Raw genomic sequence first — 19,270 nt, 5'->3', positions numbered from 1 at the left:
TTACTGGTTTATCAATGACTCAGGCCATTTACACAAAAATGCATCGAGTAAAACATTGTGGGACATGCGGTCACTGGCTAAATAAAGATCCCAAAGCATATTTGGACATGGAAATGGAGAGTATTGAAAAAAAGCAGTATCGCCTGATATGACCTCTGCATAAAGAGAATGTTACCATTTACTTATTAACAAGTACCTCCTTTGGTCACTGAATACAACACAAAATTGGAAAAACATGTATTTACTTGTGTAAAAAGTATATTTTGCATTCTCACATTACTCTTTTTAAAGATTGTTTTCCTGCATAAACCTATTAACACATAATGACTGCAAAAGTAAATAATAATAAATAAAATAATAAACTAAGCTAGACTGTCAAATGCAAGCAAAATGAAGTATTTACGTGAACAGAGACAAATTTTCATTGAGTAGAGCAATTAACTCTAAAATTTGTGGTGTGAACCTTTAGAACTTGCCTCAATCGCATATTAACCACAAGTAATAATTCAACTCAAGCAAAAAAAAATCCCAAGAAGAAAAACATCCTGCGAGTAAACTAGAGCATGTTTCATAGTGCTGAGCATTTGGTGTGAAGCCAGCATCAGACTGATAAAGAAACACACAGGGCTGCACAATAAATCAAAAATGTTTTGTTGTCATGATAATATGTACTATCCATATTGCAGGGTAATAAATTAAATTAGTAACATGGGATCATAACCCATGGTTCGGAACACACGTGACCCGCAGATTAATATATATTTTTGTAACTTCACTAAATTAGTAACGATTACAGAGAGATCGCCTCACGCTTCATTCAAACCACATGTATGAAAGCATTTAGGCTGTCCTGTAAAATATAATGATGATGAAAGAAGTTGTGGTAGGTTATTCGGGATGTGGTGGGTTTCATTAAAGGTGTTTTCTGTCACTACTTGTTTAGCCAGCATCAATGCATTCAGTGCTGCACGATTAATCATATAACGATCGGGATCCCAACCACCACACAACTTAAATTATAAATAATGATGATTTGCATATGTTTATTAATGCTTCGAATTGCTGCATTCAAATCTGTGTTTGGAAAACTAGTCTTTCGAGTTAGTTATGAAGTTCATTCATTCATTCATTCATTTTATTTTCGGCTTAGTCCCTTTAATAACCTGGGGTCGCCACAGTGGAATGAACCGCCAACTTATCCAGCACGTGTTTTACGCAGTGGATGCCCTTCCAGCTGCAACCCATCTCTGGGAAACATCCATACATATTCACACACATACACTACGGATAATTTAGCCTACCCAATTCACCTGTACTGCATGTCACAGGAGGAAACCCACGTGAACGCAGAGAGAACATGCAAACTCCACACAGAAACACCAACCAACCCAACCAAAGTTCAAACCAGCGACCTTCTTGCTGTGAGGCGATATATATTAAATTATATATAACAGAATTACTGAAAAAAACAGTGTACAGTTTGGATAAAACCTCTGATGTTTATGGTAAAGATTAAAATCACCATCATATGCATTTAACTTGACCCTAAAAAATGAAAGTTGTAGGCAGCAATTATACTATTTAACCAATAGGTGGTGATAATCAGCCATCAAAAATATGCCACTGAATAGTTCTTCAAAAATGATCCATCTAGCAATGAAACACTATTTTTTATGAGTGAATAACTGAATCATTTATTGAAAATGAGATTAAAAATAAATATGGGTTGTACAAATTATAATGCTAAATGATGCTGCTAAATTTCTACATTTACTAGCAGTAGCAGTAACAGTGAATTTTTCACAGAGCTGAATATTTTACTATTTATTTTTATTCAGCTGATTATTTCTTCATTTTATTTTTAATAAAATTATAGGTTCTAAGTTCTGTTTGCTAAAACCAAAAGTTTCTGGCAGTACTGTTTTTGTAATAAATGAAAAGCAAATCACATTTGTTTCCGATCTGAAAAATGTTCCGACCCGTGATCAGAACCATGAGATTTGTGATCCGTTACACCACAAAAAAAATTGTTCTATGTGCCAAGCATTTGTGTGCTGCATCATGCATAGGTTGTTTATCCAAATCTGACAATCAGATGGGGCCTTTACTATCTTCTTCATCCTCACCTCTACAGCACCACGGATCATGTGATCTGTGAGTGCAACCTAAGCTTTAATCAGTGATGTCTGTGTCTCACTGCACGCGCTCAATAATTCCTGCATTTGGTATGTTTTCACCAGCCCCCTTTTGTTCACCTGAACACTTTTATTTGTGTCAGTCATGCTACTCCTCAATTGTAAGATTGCATTTGCATGCATTTTGAAAAACATGGGCAAATTATAAACTTTAGTGACAAGCCAGCACTGACAACCCTGTCTACTGTATTGTCCCTAGCATCTCTCGCACTATCCCCAGGACAATTTTATGGTTGAGCCCTGATTGCCATAAACATTGTATTTTGCGACGCCGCTAAATAAATTATAACATAACATATAGCATAATATGAAACAACACACTTTATATTTCATCCAAACAATATATCATATCGCACAGCCCTAAATAACACTAATAATATAAGTAAAATAATAAAACAATACTAATAAAAGATACAAACTGGGGCTGCACATTATATTGTTAAGCATCTATTTTACAACATGCTCATCTGCAATAGTCGCAGGATGCACAATGTTGAGTCAGGATTATATTCACTGGTTTAAAACATTCAGGCAAAAGAAATAGTACCATTTGTAGCTTTAATAAAGATTAACTTTATTGGATTATTTACACAATGAAGACTATATTAGTGTTATTTCACATTTCACATATACAATGCAGACTATTAGTGTTATTTTACATTCGATTTTTCAATTCAATAACACTTTTAGACTCCCCAGAAAACCGTAAAGCATTGTTTATTTCATTTTTAATCTTAGCTGTAGTCTGTTTGTTTATTTTTAAACATGATTCACTCCCTTACAGAATTATCCCAATCAATCTAAATGACAGAATTCTTTCTAAATAGACCAATTCAAGTCATCTGGTGAAATCGTTCTCATTTCGTAAGCTAAAAATCGCAAGGTCCAATATTGTGCAGCCCTAATACAAATTCTTTTATTATAGAATAGAATACTAAGATAATATTGCACTGTGAGTTCAGCATCGAGATGTGTATCGAATACTTAACATGAGTGTATTGTTACACCCGTGAAATTAGTTTTTTATTAATTAGAATTATTAAACCCCCTTTGGATTTTTTTTCTTTTTTTAAATATTTGCCAAATGATGTTTAACAGAGCAAGGAAATGTTCACAGTATGTCTGATAATATTTTTTCTTCTGGAGAAAGTCTTATATGTTTTATTTTGGCTAGAATAAAAGCAGTTTTTAATTTCTTAAAAACCATTTTAAGGTCAAAATTATCAGCCCCTTTAAGCTTTTTTTCCCCCGTTTCCTACAGAACAAACCACCATGATACAATAACTCGCCTAATTACCCTAACCTGCCTAGTTAATCTAATTAACCTAGTTAAGTCTTTAAATGTCACTTTAAGCTGTATAGAAGTGTCTTGAAACGTATCTAGTCAAATATTATTTACTGTCATCATGGCAAAGAGAAAATCAATCAGTTATTAGAAATGAGTTTTTAAAACTATTATGTCTAGAAATGTGTTGGAAAAAAATCTCTTCGCTAAAAGTTGGGAAAAAATAAACAGGGGGTCTAATAATTGTGACTTCAACTGTGTCTGACTGCTTGAATTAAATATATAAAATAAGAAATATATTTATAAATTATACATTTTAATACAAGAGGTCTTGTGCTGTGAAGTAAAATCTAACATGTGGATGGAAAGCATTGTCAGTGCACTGTGAATGTTATGAAATCAATCTGAAAAATGTAACAATTATTTATTTAGATATTAGAAATGAGTTATTAAAACTATTATGTTTAGAAATGTGTTGAAAGAAAATCTCTCTGTTGAACAGAAATTGGGGAAAAAAAACAGGGGGGCTAATAATTCTCACTTCAACTGTATACAAACAAATGAATCCACATGAGAAAGCGTGATGTTAATGGCTACCAACATAACCAACAAAGTAGGCTATCACACACATTTAGACACAGAAGTGTGCAGCTACATCACTATCAGGCTATGCCTCAGTGTACTCTTACATAACACCACCAGCAAATGTCATCTACTCATCCTCTGTATTTCCAGATTTCAAACCCTCTACACACAGTAACAGCTTAGTCAACACAATGCACAAAATGTTTATGTTTTGAACATTCGGCACACTGGAAGTGAAATGAAGTCTGCTATTAGTCCTTGATTGTCACAGTTGCTAGGATACAGCAGCCTCCCACACAAATAAACTGGAGCTGCTGGAGCGCTCAGTCTCTCAGCACTGCACTGTTTGGTGATCACTCAAACAGGACAGGCTCAGTTAGAGGTTAAAGCATGCGCAAAAAAATGAAAAGTTAAGAAATAAACACTACAATCTTTGTCAGATTTGTAAAAATTAGCCTCTTAATTGTTAACCACATATAAATATCTCTTGAAAATCAAAACATCCAAATACGATAATAAAATAGCAGACTTAATCCTGACACAATGAATGCTTTCCCCATTTTTTATTTGTAAAGACAAAGTTAGTTAGTTACTGTACTGTAGGTCTGATTTATCATATTTAAACCGAAATCGCAATTTGAAAAGGTGCTATTTTCAAATTGCAAAAGCTGCAATTTTTTAGATTATAACTATGGGAAGGGAGGTAAGTGCGAGTATTGGCTAATTAAATGAGCTAATTAAAATGAGCCTCCAGCTACTTAAAGGTTCAAGACACCCTGGAGTACTTGTTGATATTTTAACAGATTTTTGTGTGTTGAGCATCATTTAAGACAACATTAGCACCTGTCCGCTTTAATTGTGGGGAAAACTGGATCATTTTGAGCTTTTGTCTGCTAATTTCATCTTCCAGGTTTAAAATCCTTTTTGAGGAAGGATCACTCTGCGAGTTTTCTCCACCGCATTTAACACAGATCAGCTGTGATAGCCGCACATTATCATGACCGTAGCAAGCGGCAACCTCCTGCTCTCTCTCGGGAAGTCAATACAGAAGTAACTACAACTGCAATTCATCGACTGGCCTTTGGGGGCTGGCTCCAGGAAATCCAGATGCTCACTGACTGCAATGGTAAATTGGCCAATTTTACCGATGATAAAAACATGTTTACAGCCTGGTACAAAAGATGGCTTTGGTTCGTATATCTTATATTGCCCTTTATGACAACTGTGAGGGGGATGTTTTTTTTTATAACTCATCAGTTTCATTTTATTAAGTTATATTAAGTCTGCATAATTAAGGACGTGGCCACTTGAGTGACAGCTAGGTCTCGCTGCTCGCTGTCTCGTCACCTCTGCTGATTCCGGCTGATGAGCCACTGAACTCAGCATATATATCATATTTTTGTTTTGTTTAATGGTTCTTTACACAATCAATTGCCTTTTGGAATTATTCCAGCAATTATCAGATGCTATAGCATGCTGTGTGCACTTAACTGTTCAAGAAAAACTGTTGAACCGTTCAAGTTGCCTCCATTTCCCAGGTGAGTAAAATTCTATACTTATACCATATCTATACATGTATTTGTTTTATTTAAGATAATTTATCATATATAATTTTCTTTAGACTTGTAATGCACTCCAGAATCCGACAGATTGATTAGCTGTAGGCTATAAAACAGTCATCTGAAACCCTGTCATACAGTTTTATGCCTGGATTTCATAAATAGCATTTACTAACACAGACTATATGTGAAGTGTTAGAAGTAATTCACAGAGTAATTGGCTCAATGTATTACAACAGTGTTTTTTAAAGACTAAACACTTGATATAGTGTACAACCAAGCACATGTGGTCGGAAAACAAACGAGTCGCAGGTAAAGAATTATTAAGCGTTTCTCCCAATGAAAAGCCAGTCTATATAAAATGCTAGCAGGCGTCTCTAGCTCTGCTCACGCTCCACCTCTTTGCCCTTGTTTCATATCCAGCGGTCGGAGGGATGAAGTGCGGACAAAATTGCAAAGCTTGGTGTTCAAGAACTCGCTGGACAACGGTCAAAAAGTAAGTGGGATAATATTTACATGTATTCATTTGCTATAATTGCTACATTGTTCTGTGCATGTACTTTAGTTTTGTATGATACATTCAAAAAGAGTGTTTTCTTTAGCAGGTAAAATTAAAAGTACAGTACATTTACAGTTGAAGTCAGAAATATTAGCCCACCTTTGAATTTTTCTTTCTTTTTAAAATATTTCCCAAATGATGTTTAACAGAGCAAGGAAATTTTCCCAGTATGTCTGATAATATTTAATCATACATTTATATTAAATTTTTTAAAAACCATTTTAAGGTCAAAATTATTAGCCCCTTTAAGCTATATTATTTTTTGATAGTCTACAGAACAAACCATCGTTAAACAATAACTTCCCTAATTACCCTAACCTGCCTAGTTAACCTAAATAACCTTTAAATGTCACTTTAAGCTGTATAGAAGTGTCTTGAAAAATATGTAGTCAAATATTATTTACTGTCATCATGGCAAAGAGAAAATCAATCAGTTATTAGAAATGAGTTATTAAAACTATTATGTTTAGAAATGTGTTGAAAAAAAATCTCCTCTTCGCTAAAAGTTGGGAAAAAATAAACAGGGGGGCTAATAATTCTGACTTTAACTGTGTCTGACTGCTTGAATTAAATATATAAAATAAGAAATATATTTATAAATTATACATTTTAATACAAGAAATCTTGTGCTGTGAAGTAAAATCTAAAATGTGGATGGAAAGCATTGTCAGTGCACTGTGAATGTTATAAAATCAATCTGAAAAATGTAACAATCTAGATTGTAAAGGTTTTATATATTTATATATAAGATGTTATATAGATTGATTTAATTGAGTATAAAATACTGTTGTTATTTTATTAATTTATCATAACAACTGACAACTTTCAAAAAATGGTTTTAAATAAACTGTAGCATAGTGTAGCGTACTTTGTGATTATGCTTGGTCGTTTTTTGGTCTCTTTTATGAAATTATAGTAAAATCGCATTTTAAATTGCAAATCACAATTCGACTTTTTCTCCAAATTGTGCATCCCTACTGTACTGTAGGGGTGGTTTAAACAGAAAAAAATTAACTGTATTCAGTCACAGTTTTGCTGTTTTAATTGGATCAATTTCAAGCAAACAAACAAAATGTAAAAAAACATTAAAAAAAACACCCAGGCTAAAAAATTGTTACATTTTTAATGATTTCTTATTCTAAAGAAAACAAACATTCTTGTGATGAAAGCCAGAATATTACATTTCACGGCTGTATATAAGTGACCCATTGTTTTCAAAATGTTTGCCAAGAACCCATATTAAAAATCTATGAAGACACCCTTAAAACCTTTTACCTACAGTAATATTTACATGTATTCATTTGCTATAATTGCTACGTTGTTCTGTGCATGTACTTTAGTTTTGTATGATACATTCAAAAAGAGTGTTTTCTTTAGCAGGTAAAATTAAAAGTACAGTACATTTACAGTTGAAGTCAGAATTATTAGCCCACCTTTGAATTTTTCTTTCTTTTTAAAATATTTCCCAAATGATGTTTAACAGAGCAAGGAAATTTTCCCAGTATGTCTGATAATATTTAATCATACATTTATATTAAAATTTTTTTATATCAAACCTTTTACCTACAGGATAATATTTACATGTATTCATTTGCTATAATTGCTACGTTGTTCTGTGCATGTACTTTAGTTTTGTATGATACATTCAAAAAGAGTGTTTTCTTTAGCAGGTAAAATTAAAAGTACATTTTTTAACGGTCACCATTGATTAGCACATAAAACAATAAAGAAAGTCAACTGATTATCCAAAAATTAAAACGAATATGCTGCCATCTTTCACAAGTAATTTTTACAATACAGTCATTTGGCTGCCAAATCTCAGGTGTACCTCTTCTACAAAATATTAAATATAAATCCAGAAATCCATAAAGATTTGATGTCCTAACAAACATCAAACAAATGAAATGTACACTGTATCTCAAAACTTCTAAAAGTCGCTATTGTGAATTAAATATATTCTCTTGACAGCTTTAAAAAAAAAAAAACATTTCAAAAAAGTCACTGATTTCCCCATGAACCCGGAAATTTGAATTAAACTATAATTAAAACATCATTTGTAATAACCAAACTTTTTTTGCAGTCCAAAATCTTAAATTAACATTAATTTGTAATGTCATGCTGTACATTGTTGCATGTGTGGTTTATTATTATTTTTGTTCTATGAAAAATCTATATTTAATAGAATGACAAATGTATGGTGCACATGATTAAATGCAACACCATGTGATTGTGAATATTTATGTGTCTCATCAGCTCAATGTGTGGCATTTCTACTATCACATGCAATGGTGAAGCAACATGCTAACCATGGAATTTGCACATCAATATTAATAAATGATAATTGTGAATTAAATAAATATTCTCTTGAAACTTGAAAAAAAAAGACTTGTAATTTTTTTTTTACATGATCTCACTTATTTTAGATTAATTTTGTACAAATACATCCATACAGGCTTATTCACAAACTATTTCACTGTCAAGATCATAACTTAATCTTAGATTATTTGTTATTATCATTCTAAATATTGTAGGCGGTGTGCCGTTTATATTGTTACTTAAATGTACAGATTTAAAAATACATATTTTATGGAAAGACAGACTTGTGGAACTTATGATGTAGTGTGACACCATATGAATATTTATGCATAATTGGCTCAATGTCACATGCAACAGTGACGCAACATGTAGCAATGAAATTCACAGCTATTCTAGAGCATATACATATTCATTCATTTCCTATCAGCTTTGTCCCTGATTTCTCAGGGGTCGCCACTGTGGAATGAACCGCCAACTACTGTGACATATTTTACGCGGTGGATGCCCTTCCAGACACAACCCAGCACAGGGAAATTCAAGTATATATTACATTATAAAAATATCAGTATATTCTTCAGTAACACTAAAAAATGTTGTTTATATCTAAAACAAAAACAAAGCTGAACACCGCATTTGTCTTAGAGAGACTTGCCATTTGATGTGAATCCACTTTGTCAACTAATAACATATTCAAAAAGTCCACATCTGGCTTACACCACATTAAATACACAGTACAGCGAGTGATCTATGAGATATACATCTGCTCAAAGGAGTTACAGTAACATTGTAGATCCTAAGATTACAAAACAGAGGAGCAGTACTGCTTCTGTGGTCTACTGTTTCTGTTATAGCTTAAGGCTCAAGCATTTTCCATCCAACCTCAAACCACGAGCACATCAAACACCGAACGGTAAACTTTAGATCAAAACTGATTAGGTAAACTTATCAAGGCCATCATGAATATTAGTTAAAGGTGTTTTTTATTATTGATGACCAAAACTAAAAATACAAATAATCTTACTTGAAATAAACATCAATTGCAATAAAAAAATAAAATGTGAAAATTCTTAAATTGTATTTCAGCTAGTTACCAATGTTGCCATTATGGTTGTTACATAAACTGAAAGTAAACAATCTTAAAACTAAACAAAGCAAACTAAACTAACTTAACATTTTCTAACAATTGTTATGCAATTCTATGACATTTCTACAAACTGTATTTAATTTAAGTATTTGATTTGGTTTATTATACCTTATTTAAAGTTTAGTCATTGTAATCATTACTTTCATTACTGGAAGCCATAAAATGAAATGGAGAAATGCTTGAGAAATGAAGTAGCAGCTCTAGATTGTGTGTGTATGTGTTTGTTTTTGCATTCAAATTCAAATGTTAAAGTGAGACGACAGACATCCATGTGGTGTGGTGTGTGTGCTTTAGTGTGTATAGAAACAAAACCAATTGCAAAAGATGCAGACTTCATATTTAAATTGTGTTTTATTTTCTATTATTCACAGCCACTAAACCTGGTCACTATATGATTATTATTCTATTCTATTCTATTCTATTCTATTCTAACTGTAATTCTATCTGCTTTTCCACTTCACTGTTATAGAGTCCTATCTATTTAATTATACACAAAAAAAAAAACATAAAACAACAATTAGCGCTCAGTTAATGTGGGCTGAGTTTCTCAGTAGGAGAAGGTGTCATGGTGGGGTAAACTTAGGGTGCTTTTACACTAGCACTTTTATTCCGCACCCGGGTTCATTTGACATCGAAGTACAGTATGTTTAGCTAGTGTGAACACGTCTTCTGAACTCGGGTGCACATCTGTGAACCGCACTCGAGTCTTCCTGAAAGAGATGGTCTGGGGTACGGTTTGTGTGAACCCTGGTACGGTTCACTTCAAATGCAACTGTACCAAATAACGGAAGAGAACCGCCAATTGTACAACAAACTAACATTCATTCGTGTGTAGGCATAGGACGATAACCGTTTTAAAGGTATACCGCGGTTTGGAGGAGTCAAGGTTTTAAAACCGACAAAATATTCTGCAATCCCGTTCCTAAGGTATGTGTAAGAATACATATATATATATATATATACATACACATACATACATACATACATACATAGCTCTCGCTCACCGAATGCGCTTTACTGTCCGTTCCCTAAGCAACAAGACTAAACGCCTGACATCGCCTGTCCGTGTTCCTCAAAGTTGTTTATAATTAAATGTTTAGAGATGGTGTGACAACTCATACCTATGTGTGCCTTTAATGCCCCCCTTGATGCTTCTTACATCCTTGTCGCAGCACCAGTGGCACCGAAATTAGGCACCGAAAATCATATGCTGATTTGATCCGGTACATAGCGTTTACAAAGGTACGGGTGCTATAATGGCACCGGGTTTCGGTACCCAACCCTAGGTACAACAAATATTTTTTTTACAATCCTATTAGCTGATATATTAAAAGAAAAACTCCACAATAGTGTTATCAAGACTTTCAGAAAAGGGAAAGAAATTGTGTGAGACTGATGACGGCAGCCAGAAGAGAGAATAACGTTAAATTTACTCTCAGCCACATACACACTCTGGTAATTCTTTTTAATTTAACAAAATATAATACACTAATAAATACATATAAACGTTCATGCATTTAAAAAATAAATAAATAAATAAATTAAAAAAACGAACTATTAAAAACTTTCAAGGATTTAAGATTATAATGACCGTCAAACGCATCATAACAGTCTTGTGAAATGGGTCCATTACTGTACCCTTTCCTCAACATAAAACATTTACCACATGTGGAATATATCAGTTAATTCATCAAAAAGAACAGTTTGTGCTTGCTAGGGGCTTCTGTAAACTAAGCTGTGGCAAAAAATAAATAAAAATTCTAGAAATCTGATTCTGAGCTAGGGCTGGGCGATATGGCAAAACATGCAATCTCGATAATTATTTATCATATTGAACGATAACGATATATAACGATATTAGTTGTTAATGCTTCCTGATTTAAAAGAGTACCCCTGAAGCTATAAAAATTTGAAAATTATTAAATGACATACATATTTTCAGCTGATACAATTTTCAGTGGCCGAAAAAAGTCGGTACATCTCTAATATTAACACATTTTTAGATTTCCATTGTTGCACATGTCTGCTGTGTGATTGGCTCTTAGTTCACTATACAGTAAAAACGTCCAGATTTCATTATTGTTATTGACATAAATTTTACCCCGCTTGGATATAATAACATTTATTGGTCCAGCCATATTCTGAGATTAGTTTTTAAAAGAAATTTGAGCTCTAGTTTATAACTACACACAAAAATGTATAGAATTTGTAGGGAATTGGATGCAAGCAGCGCTCAAAAGCAATTCAAGAGAGAACAGTGATATATTTTTGAAAACCTCAGAATCAATGCAAAACAGATTATTTTTTTGCTTTTCATCACAGCTGTAAATAAACATCAACACATCTGAGATTAAAACATTGAATGCAAAAAGTTTCATATGGAAAATATATATTTATATTTTGACAAATTTGCAAACAAATGGTACCTCATTGAGAAAAGCCTATCCTTCATAATGCTGTCCGATAATTATTTAAAGGAATATTTCATACAAATCTGCCAGCATTTACTCATCCTCATGCCATGAGCTTTATGTATCTTCAGACAAATATATTTTTGATTTTCTCTCATTTTTGTCCAAACCACTGAAAATTCCATCTTCAGAAACTACATTAATGCATTGCACTGTATGTTTGGCATGCATAAATAAAACTTAATTGTTCTCGTATGTCATCAAGTCAACTTTTTTAGCTTATGTTTAGCATATTTGACAAATAAATTGTGAAATTTGAAAAATTGTATTTCTTCAGAAGACTTTTGTTAGGAAACACTTTTAAAGTATCCATATAAACTACTTGATCCTAGGAAATCCTTGAACATTTGAAGTATGTAATTTCAATGAAAAGCCAAATAATAAAAAAGAATACTTTTTGTCCTGATAATGAACTAAAATTTCTTATTAGCAAATGGTAAGCAAATGTTGAAGTGAAACATAAAAAACAAAAAGCTTTTAAAATCAAGCTAGCATTGCTAGATATTCTTGCCACTTCATTCCAGGGATTACATTTGATTATATTTAAAATGGATTATATTTCATAGGATTATCAGTGTAAAAATGTCACGAACACTGTTCAACTCAATAATAAACAATATCCTACCTGCATAATTTCTGATTTATTATCAAACGAAGGGACAGATCAAAGAACAACCACTGCCCATGGAGTCAAATCAAATATTGTTTTAAAGCTGCTGCAGTAATCTTGGCATTGTTCTGGTGAGGAAGTTACAACACTGTTGTTTCTCCTTCAATAAGGTGTGCCCTCAAGCTCTAGTTCTCCATTCAGACTATTAGCACAGCTTCTCCCTCATAGTGGATAACATTTAATCTGTCTCAAATGGCTTCAATGTCAGGGATCTGAACCTGATTTTGCTGAGACAGCAAAGTATGAGCCATGACTAAATACTCTGGAAAATATCAAACTCCAATTAAAGAGCAAACCCAGATGCTTGATCCTTTTCATGTGCCGAACTGGAACACAAGCAATGACTTCCATGTGTTCATCAAAGGAAAGTAAGCAAGGTGGACTGGCACGGGATACATATTTCTTAACTTCAACCCAGTGCTTGTGTTCGACTTACTCAAAGAGGGTTAATGGCAAACTTTGGGATTAGCTTTTTATTAATGGTCTATTAATAATTTCTGCCGGGCACTAATAAAATGTTAACGCATATATGCTGACAATTTCATCAATGAATTCTAGAGGCTGTTTACACCTGGTGTTTAGACAGGCTCAGTGGAAATTAGTGTTAAAATCTACATTTCTATTGCTCCCAATACACTCCTTTGCACGTTTCAGATGACAGATCCACTAGAGGGCACTGTATGTACATTTCTTTTTTGATTTATAATCTATATTTTGTTTTATACAACAGTTCTGTCTGGTTCTCGAATCTGATTGGCTGATAGTCAAGCGATATTCCCTTAATAACAGCACAGGTACAGCCTCACCCTTGTGTATTACTCAGCCCACATAGAGTGACAGGAGAACAATAAACCCACTACAGTTTGACAAACATTGCAGCTGTTGGAAATCATAATGTACTTTTGAGGATTTTTTTAGGAGTGTAGTTTAGATTGCAACTATGAAGTTTATTTATAAGGATAGTGCCCATTTTAAATATTTATTATTATTTCGGAGATACAGCGCGTTGGCATCCATCAGCCTGTCGTGCTGAGCGGAGCAAAGATGGTTGACGTTGTCCATTCACAAGATGGCGACAGAGACCGCATAATAAACCATTAGAGGGGAAAAGCTCAGCGTAATTTCAAACGAAAGCTGATCAAATCATTATTAAACTCATAAGTGACATTCTAAGTCGATCTCTCTATTTTATGTTGCAGTGCTGCATTTATACTAGAGCTCCACGATTAATCGAAAAAAAAAAATGTGCTGTGAACTGACCGTTAGCTGTTACCGCAGAGAGGGTAACAGAGAATAAAGTCTACTTTACTGAATAGAACCTGCATAGGCTGTGAATAGCAGGTAATACATTTGTAAATATCATTCAGTTTGTTCAATTCAATTCAATTCACCTTTATTTGTATTGCGCTTATACAATGTAGATTGTGTCAAAGCAGCTTCACATAAATGGTCATAGTAAAGTTCAGTTGTTTAAGTTCAGTTCAGCTCAGTTCAGTGTGGTTTAATAATCACCACTGAGAGTCCAAACACTGAAAAGCAAAACCAACGATGCGCAGCTCTACAGATCCCGAACCATGCAAGCCAGTGGCGACAGCAGAGAGGGAAAAAAAACTTCACTAATTGGCGAAAGTGAAGAAAAAAAACCTTGAGAGAAACCAGACTCAGTTGGGCACGACCATTTTAAATTCTCCGCTGGCCAAACGTCTTGTGCAGAGCTGCAGTCTAAGCGGCGGAGGCTGGTTTGTGGCACAGAGTGATCGTTTGGGAGCCATGCGGTAAGTATGAATCGAGCAGTGAAACTGAAAGCATGCACATCATTGAAATTATCTTATCGCATTTTAGAGTTGTGATTGCGGCAAGCATTTGATAGGTTTTTCTTTCATAGTGAACACAAATTGTTGAGCATGAGAATAAACATGTAATAGTGTCAGTATAACTACTCTAGCCTATATACTGTTGAATTTAATGCAAGAAGGAATCTGATAATGACAAAAGTTTGATTTTACCAGTGGAAAAAATGGTCTAATAATGTTGTCAACGGCAGATTGCAAGCACATGTCTCAAACATCATAATTCAACATCAGAAATATGAATAGTTGTATCCTGATGTCATCACTTTACTGTGCATGAATGACCAGGACATATTTAAAGTCTGTTCAAGTCCACCATTCTATTCAAAATGTAGCATTTTAATTAACAGAAGACCTTCACATAGGGCTGGTAGTATTATTGTTGTTTTACCACATTTGATAAATAACAATAATAATAGTCTACTCATATTAACCTTTATTTTACATCTATAGAATCGTGAGAAATGAATCGTGCAATGTTTCCAAATTGGAAAAAAATGTTTTATGACTTACTCTGAAAAAGGACTTTTGCTGCTTGTTCAAACAACTTAATTAAAATGAGTTGAAACAACATAATTCTTAAGGTTTTTTTGGGACAACTTATAATTGTTTTATGTTCGATCCGCTTCAATTTGTAAAAACAATGACGTTAACTTTATCGATTTGTGTTGGGAAAACATGAAGAAATTGTGTGGAACCCATCATTTTTTGTGTACGTTTAAGTATGTTTTCACGACTTCACAACATTGTAGGCTAAAGCATGTATTTCTAATTAGCCTGTGTTACTTTAATTTGGATTGTGATCAATTGGAAAACAAGCCGATGAAAAAGACACATTCCTGTTTACATTATCATTTTAATCCACATTTTAATCCATTTTGTTTGTCTACTTTCATCCATTTTTTTTTTTTTGGATTCCTTTAAAGCAGGGGTCACCAAACTTGTTCCTGGAGGGCCGGTGTCCTGCAGATTTTAGCTCCAACCCTAATCAAACACACCTGAACAAGCTAATCAAGGTCTTACTAGGTATACTTGAAACATCCAGGCAGGTGTGTTGAGGCAAGTTGGAGCTAAACCCTGCAGGGACACCGGCCCTCCAGGACCGAGATTGGTGACCCCTGCTTTCAAGGAAGGGTCTATGGCTGGGACTATATAATTTGTTGCTTTCTTATATTTCAATCTAATATTAAGAAATAGGTAAATTACCAGATAAAAGTTATAGGTCAAAACTGAAGCTAAGTGCAAGTTTATATTACACTAAAGGTACTAAAAACATAAACGTCTTAAAAACATGTTATAGAGTTTTCGATATAATCCTGTTAACACAGAGCTGTGCTAAAAACACAACATTTCTACCCATGCCAGGCCAGTAGTGATGTTTTGACTTTATATGAAATACAATGCAACGCTGTTGTCATTGAAGTGCTTGCACATGCTTAAAAATATACGTATACAAATGCGCATGACATGACCATTTGGCTTTCACATTTTACACGACGTATAGCAAGTTCAAGTTGCTTTATTGGCATGACATTTGTAAAGTAATGCCAAAGCATTTTAAAAATGTATAAGATATGTAATATATTAACATCATCAAATTAATAAGATATACAATAAACAAGAAATAAATGACAAAATAAAAACAGATAATACATTTGATAATTATAACAAGTACAATAATAATACTAATACTAATAATAAAAGTCTAGATTATTTAAATAAGAAACATGAATTTAGATTAACCATTTCTTATGGTGTGTAGGGTGTAGACATATTTTGCAGCAGCTAGATAAGATATCAATTCATCCTCTCCAAATACATAATAAAGTTTTTCAGAGTCATTAAAATTAATTAATTAATGTTTCAAATTGGTGAAAAAATATTTCTTTAGTTGTGGTGTATTTGGGGCAAAACAGGAAGTATGTCTCAGCCTCTATTTGATTTTTGTCACACTGTTTACATATTCTCTGTTCTTTAGGAGTCCAGGAAAGTCCAACAAGGGTATAATTTTCAGGCCTCCAAAACTCTGGCTGTTTCTCAATATGCGTTCTTCAGCGGTCTTGCGTTCTCGTGTAACGTCATCATCAGCTGCCAAAGATCAGTTCCAATACTCAAGACTGCAAGAACGGAGGACGGGTGAAACATTCCTGGAAGTGTTCTTGATATCGAGGACGCACCGATGCAGACTTGAGCACCGAACTCGCTCTGGAAGTCCCAGAAGTCATTGCGACTGGAGGTGGGAAGCGCAGCATTTTATTTAGATTTATTATTAAAGTTCAGAGATATCATTTATTTACCTCAGGAGTTTCCCTAAATGAAACGGTGAAATTAAAAATGACCACGAACATCTTAATAAAGGAATAAACACATTAAGGGTGTTTGTTTGCTGAAATTCGTATTAAAATCAGTTTTATTTATATTGTGCAACGTATAATTATAATGTTTTTATACATAGTATATATTTTGAAAAGGGGAAAAACAATAAATCGCTGTATGAGTGCTGTGATGCTTAAATAATTTACCAATTAAAACGTGTGAAGGTCATGTGACCATCAGGAAGAACGTAGCATCTCATTTCCCAGAGAACGCGATCTCTGCCCTCGCGGTCTCCCGAGGACACCTGGCAAAACCAGTCTCCACAAGAACGCAAGTACGTTCTCTGCATTTGTGGAATTGAGAAACAGCCTCTGTTTTCATGCAAATGAATGGTGCATATAAATGAAAACAAGCAGTTTTTAAATCTTAGCTGAAAACGTTATATAAATGCACCCTAAATCTGTTTTATTTTAGTACTATGAATATACAATAATATATTTTTCATAATCATTTACAGTTAGCTTCAAACTTAAATTTTTGATGTTTAGCTTAAAATACATACTTTTTCATATTTAGCAATTCTAATATGTGCTTTAATCAGTTTTATTAGTTTCAAAATATTTACATTAGCTTTATTTTTTTTTATTAAACTGTTCTATTTGATTCATAGCATTATTTCAAAGAATGAAAACAATTTAATAATAGTTCCAGGTTTAAAAACTATTTTATTTTAACAATAGCTAAATGTTAACTTTCAAACTAAAATATCAACGCCTTTACAACATAAGTATATTAAAGGAACTAAATAATATGTTTTAGGCATGTTATTATTGGCAAGAGAACATGCGGTATTACGTAATAATCTCACCGAGAGGACTTTGGCCTGAAAAGTCCAAATCATAAAAAGAGCAAGTGCAAATTATTTATATTAAAAAAACCTACAGATTTCACACTTAACGCACATTCTTGGTTTAAATATGCATTTGCTGAACAGGTTTAGATTAAAAAGAAGTCGAATTTGGTTGCTTTGCTTCTCGGATATTAATTTTAAATCAAAAACACAAGGCAGATAATAAATCTCATGACATAATTTGATTTCAAACATTCATTATTGGAAATGACATGAAGTGAAGATGCCAAGAGTGTATAGTCACAGCGTATCTCCTATAAAGTTACACCTGAAGTTGTCTGAAGACTGCAGATCTGTAAGGTTGTTTACTGTACTCTCATTCACAAGCAGTTTCAGTTTCAGCTAGAGGGTCACAAACAGGATGCAAAAAACAATAGTTTACCATTTCTATAATCACACAGATAATTAGATCACCAAAAGAGTCTTCCTTCCGGGCCTATAGTATATGACAATGAAAAATGTGACATGAAAATCCCACTGTCTCACCATAAACTGCGGTATTGATCCACACACATCATAACTCAATGTTTATGCAGACTCTAAGTTAGCATGCTAGTATGCAACTGTAAATAATCCAATATTCCGCGATAAACAAATCATGTAAAGCTCAACAGGATTATTTAAACCTATATCTGGTTAATGATTTTTATTTTCGCGTGTGTATCTCGAGTGCAGATGACAGTCGTGTTTCACATTCAATCCTCACATCAGCAAACAGGCTAGCAGAAGAACTCCTGCGCTACATGTTAAATCTCTTACTGTCATATAATGGTCGCTTCTAGTCCTGTTCCCCACTGCTGCGTCAGGATCGCTCGTCGTGGCCCCTGGGTTTATTGCTCCATAACTGTCCTTTATGTGGTCACCCATGTATCCTGGGATTGATTCTGTTTTTCTTTGGGACTGAAGTTTTTTTTTTGGAGGAAGTAAGATGGCCGCTTCTGGTGTGTTCGTCTGAACTCAGTGACGCAAACAGAGTTGTTAGAGGTCGGTCACCATCAGGGGGCGCCATTGATCTGTCTTTATTTTGTTTATAGTTTAGTTATTCATTTACATAAACAGCTCTGGGAATAAATAAATAAATAAATAAATGAGATTTGCCAACACCGTTTGTACTCTTTTTTGGTTATTTATTCTATTAAACATTTGTGTTTTATTTTATTAAAATTTTCAAAATTTTAAATACCATCATAAGTGGCGACGCAGTGACACAGTAGGTAGTGCTGTGGTCTCACAGCAAGAATGTCGCTGGTTCAAGCCTCGGCTGGGTCAGTTGGCGTTTCTGTGTGGAGTTTGCATGTTCTCCCTGCGTTCGCGTGGGTTTCCTCCAGGTGCTCAGGTTTCCCCCACAGTCCAAAGAAATGTGGTGCAGGTGAATTGGGTAGGCTAAATTGTCCTTAGTGTATGTGTGTG

General features: G+C 33.8%; 1 protein-coding gene across 2 annotated transcripts in view; it reads right to left on the bottom strand.

Annotated features, from left to right (window-relative positions):
• The window catches only part of mrtfba (myocardin related transcription factor Ba), a 73,768-nt gene extending 55,000 nt beyond the window's left edge, over nucleotides 1–18,768 (bottom strand). For both annotated transcript variants that reach the window (XM_056469273.1, XM_056469274.1), the window contains exon 1: nucleotides 18,620–18,768. The gene's annotated coding sequence lies outside the window, so the exon portion shown is untranslated. The remainder of the gene's footprint in view (nucleotides 1–18,619) is intronic.
• Nucleotides 18,769–19,270: the final 502 nt, after the last annotated feature.

Source organism: Danio aesculapii, chromosome 12 (genome assembly GCF_903798145.1).
Source record: "Danio aesculapii chromosome 12, fDanAes4.1, whole genome shotgun sequence".
In the NCBI taxonomy this organism is placed as follows: domain Eukaryota; kingdom Metazoa; phylum Chordata; class Actinopteri; order Cypriniformes; family Danionidae; genus Danio; species Danio aesculapii.
This window is presented reverse-complemented; position numbering and strand designations above follow the sequence as displayed.